The sequence below is a fragment of the Frankliniella occidentalis genome, unplaced genomic scaffold (genome assembly GCF_000697945.3).
Source record: "Frankliniella occidentalis isolate FOCC.00 unplaced genomic scaffold, Focc_3.1 Scaffold40, whole genome shotgun sequence".
Lineage (NCBI taxonomy): Eukaryota > Metazoa > Arthropoda > Insecta > Thysanoptera > Thripidae > Frankliniella > Frankliniella occidentalis.
The window spans coordinates 411,830-416,684 of NW_026267170.1; positions in this window are offsets into that span (position 1 = coordinate 411,830).

The following is a 4,855-nucleotide window of genomic DNA, read 5'->3' on the forward strand; positions in this document are numbered from 1 at the left end:
TGGAGGGGCACGGCCATCTCACACAGAGCAGAGCGGGGCGCGGGGCGGCCGATGGTGTTCCGGGCGCGGCCCCAGCCCGTCGCCAAGTGTTTTTGTTCGCTATGGCTGTTGGTCCAGCGCCCCCTGCCCTCCCCCCTCTGCTCCCCCAAAACATTGATTGCCCCTCTCCTCTCATGTGTGGCGGGGAAGCTCACAGCCCTTCACGAAATCCACGACAGACATTCCGCATCGCCCCTCCTCATGCAGGCGGACTTCAGTGTCTTTCACTTATTTAGATAATTGGAACTGAAGCTTCCAGTTTGTTTCCTCTATCTGACTGTAAAATCCTCCCCCTCCTCTTTCGCACCGATAATGTAATTGAGCAACTGCTTAACACTTGTAAGTGTGCTACTGCAAGTTAAATACTTGAAAGTGTTCAACTCCGTAGTGAAACACTTGCAAGTGAACAAGTCGGTAGCTGCGCACTTTTCCGTTGAGCACTTCCCCCACAGTGAGCGTCCAATCGAAGGTAGTGTACCAGGTGGCTGATTCACGCCGCGCACGTCTGTGGGTATACTGTACCGCATGCACGAGTGCGGGCGGGCTTGCCTATCGCCCCTGTCCACGGCGCCTTACGAGCCGAGCGAGTAGGCAACCCTCCCGCGCTCGTGCATGCGGTACAGCATAGCTACAGAAGTGCGCGGCGTAAATCAGCCACCTGGTACAATAGAGGAGTTGCACCCTTGCAAGTGTATAGCTACCGACTTGATCACTCGCGCAAGTGTACAACTATGGAGTTGAGCACTTACAAGTATTCTCCTTGCATTTGCACACTCCAAGTGATAAGCAATTGCACACTTTGTTTATCAGTGCGGCGTTTCTCGCTGCTCGTTTCGTCCCTCGTGCAGCCTTGTCTGCAGTGCAGCTCGCTGTTAATACAGGCCCGTCTCACTTGCCGGAATATTTCCCCCATTAAAAGAGGGGCCTGTGCGCCCACGGAGAGGGACGAGTAAGGGGGGGGGCAGTGGCTGGCGATAATCTAATCCCTGGTAATTCAATCAAGTTAGTTCTTTCTGGTGTTTGCTGGGCGCGGCGGCTGCGCTTTGTCGAGCGTGAGTGTGCGTGCATTCGCAAGGTGCATGTCCTGCTGTATTCTTTCCCCACACACCCTCTAATCCCCCCCCCCCCCATTTTTCCTCCCCAAAGATCTCTTTCTCTCGCTCGGCCTTTACCCTTGCCTTTTTCGGAGAGCAGAGAACACCGAGCGCAACGGCTGAATTTGGTGCAGGAATGGCGCCCGAGGTCCAGCTCCCTGATGTGGGACTCCGTGGTCGCCTGCTCCTTCCGCACGTCTCGCAGGAGGGCGTAGAAGGTCGGGTGGGCCTTCCCGACGAGGGCGTTGAAGCGGCGATGCCAGGCCTCGCACAGGTTGTTCGTGCGTTGCTCAGCGTGCTGGGCCGCCACGTACTGATTCCAGTCAGCGGGGCTGTACCTGTAGAAAACGGGTAGGTACTTCTGCGCGCAGGAGTGTGAGGGTGTGTCTGTGGATGTCGTTATACCTCGGCCGCACCGACGGAGGACGACGGGCGTTTGCACCACGCCGTTGTCGCCTCACTTGTATGTACGTCTTCTCGAAGCCGTCCGCAATGTCGAGGAGGTCGTCCACCAGTACGTCACGCAGCTCGTCAAAGGCCGCAGGCAAGTCTTCAACCGGGACGAACGCCAAGCTCAGAAGCATGTGCACCCCGTCCTTCAAGTCCCTGTTGTCCGGGTCGCCGTACGCAACTTGAAGGCCAGCTCCTTGGACATGCCTTATGACAGGGAATCATGAGACCACAACGTCACACAAAAACTGATGACTGTTTAGAGTGGCAACTCACCTCCACAAGCTCTGCCCAAGATGGAAGAAGCACAGTCGCAGTGTGGCGTGGGGGAAGACTGTCTTCACGGAGTTGATAATGGCTACCTCGAAGTCCGACACGACAGTTTCGGGCTCAGGGAAGGGAATCTGGAGCTCTTCTGCCTTCTCCTTGATCACCTCCAGGACCTTGGTGTACGACGTCTCGGACTTGTTGGGCAGCAGAGCGTACACCAGGGGCAAGGCGACGTCCTCGTAAATGCCGTGGATGGTGTACAGCTGCGTGAAGAGTGACGGACACACGACAAAAGTTCCGTCGCTGAACCATGTCGCTGAGCGCCCGAGCTTCTTCAGGTTGTCCTTCGTGGCCAGGACGATGATTCGGTCCTCCACTGGCCTGTCGTCGTCGTCGTCGTCGTCGTCGTCGCTGTCGTCTCTGTCATCATAGGAGTCGTATACCACGAACAGGTCTCCACCCAGCGTATGTCGGAACTCAGGTGGCAACTCCTTCAGGTCTTTGATGGTCTTGGGGTTGGTGGGTAGGCGCCTACTGCGCGCCCGGTTGACTGACCGCTTCATGGCTGGACGGAGCGGCAGCTTTGCGACCACCCCGTCGCTCAGCCGGTGCATCTCTTGGTCGATGATGTTGACCGGGGCACGCTCAGGAGCATTTACCCCTGCCTCCTTGATCCGCTCTACAGCCGTCCTAGCAGCGATGGCCTCGGGGTCGGGGGCGTGCGCGTGCTCTCCTTCCTTCACAACTCGCAGTGGCTCTTCCGTGGTCGTTGCGCGTGTCGTACACTCCGGCTTACGCACGCACACCCAGTACACGTGGGCTTTGTTGCGCGAGTGTCTGCAATAAATGTGACCCTTGCTAACTAGCATGTTATTCCCCCTTTTTGACTTAATATAATGCGGTGCCATGTTGGCGGCTGCCGCCCCTCTCACCCTCTCACCAATCCACTGTTAGGGTCCAACAATAGGAGAGTTGGGTGTCCTGGCAAGGGAATTGGGGGAAAAGGAACGAAAAGTGTGGCATTTTGGGTTAAATGGTTTAGGGCCTAAAATACTATGGGGTCAAACGGAAATTGGGCTTAATCTTTTTGGATGAAGTGCTATGGGTGAAATGTCTCGGGGCAACTGTCATTGGGAAAAGTGGTTTTGGGTGAAACGGATTGGGCGAAACGTACCGGAGCCCTGGACTCGCACACCGCCCGCCTTTGTACGCCAAGAGTAGAGTGGAACAGAGGCTCTCAATGCCAATCGTGACATGAATGTCGGCCTGGCGCGGTAGGAGCGTCCCGAGCACCCGCAAGTCAGCCGCTCCACACGCTCAACACTCTTCTTGACAGGCTGCAGATCGATTGGCTCGCAAAACGATCTCGGCTCGCGATCTGTCACTGTGACCATAGCGAATCGGAATGGACAACAAACTATGAATTAGCAGCCCGTTGGCCTTGTGACCTGCCGGTATTATCCTCCGATACCTTCGCTTCGGAACCATCTCCTCTTGTCTTTTGGGCGAGCTTTTTCGGGAACGCGGCAAGTGCTTCACAGCCGGAGGGAGAAGGTAACTTTTAACCACCCATGACTGAAGTCCTGTCGTAAACTTTCCCATTTCCAATGGGGGTTTTACTTACAACGATGCGCCAGCAGTCCGTTTGAAGATATGTGAAGTGATTCAAAGCAGTTCAAGTCATTACTTGGGCCATCATTCCCATAACCGGGCCTGACGCTGCTCTACAGTCTGTACTACGAAGCACCGACCCGACGCGACGGGGCCAGGCGCGGCGACCGTTCAATTTAGTGACATGAGTAGGACCGCGGACACCAGGCTGTGACTGTGTGTGTGCCATACGCTCAGAATGTGGCCGCTGGATCACTTCTTGTGGGCGTGGGCGTGTTGGTCGTGAAGGCGCGAGCAGCGTTGTTGTCGTGTAAGTACGCCGCAGGCTGCCTCATGTTGGACGTATACGTCACCTCTGCGCGCTCGCCCCGCTGCTGTTCTGAACGCTGCTAGCTGATCATGTTTACCTGGTCTTCGCTTCGCCGCGCCCTCTTGTCCGAGCGAGCAGTAGTATTAGTTGAGCACCAAACACCTCAGCGTTGGCAAAGTAATTGATCGTCGGGTTGAGCAGCAGAGGGCCCTCAGCTTCCTAGTCCTCGCTCTGCGACGGCGATGCCACGCCCTGCTTCCCCGCTGTGTGTGTGTGTGTGTGTATGTGTGTGTATGTATGTTTTCGTGTTCGTCCGGGACGTGCTCGCGCGGCGGCGCAGCCCGGCACTCCTCATCCTCATCGCCCGCCAGGTCGGGCAACCTGGGCGGTACGCACCGCGGATTAATCATTACAATCAGAGCGACATACAATCAGAGACATGAGGCAGCGACACGGCACGGCCGCGGCGGCCCGGGCCTCCCCCGCCTGGGAGAGGGAGGAGCAGGAACAAGTCGGACTCTGTTGGTTGGCACGGCGGCGGCCTCACGGCAGCCTCACGGCAGCCTCGGTGGTGGCGGCCAGAGGCGGCACACACTACACAAGCGGGCCTGTGAGTCACACGGGCGGCCACTACTGTACCGGAGTGTACCCTGTTTACTGTCCGCTGCTGCCGACCGAAAACCGAACGCTGTACGCCACGGAAGTCGCCGAGGCCTGATGACGATGCCCGACTGAATTTGTTTCCGTTTGGTAGTATAAATGTGTCTGTTGTGGACGGCCTCGGATGAGTATAAACTGAGCGATCACAAGCCAGGAGTGCAGCTTATCTTGCCGGAGGGCGGTGGTGGTGGGGGCCCGCCTCAGGCCCGCCCCAGGCCCGCCCGCCCGGTCCGGCGTAGGCACCCACGCACGCGCCCGTGCAACAGGGTTGCCTACCCTGCCGCCATCAGGGGCTCGAGCCTGACCCGTGCCGGGTTACAAGAGCTGGGGTGGCCGGGAGGCCGGGGCGGGGCGCGGCCGGGTCACTGCGGAGTGAGGCGCTCACCAGGATCCTGTTTCCGAGCCCCGGCGGGGCCCCGGC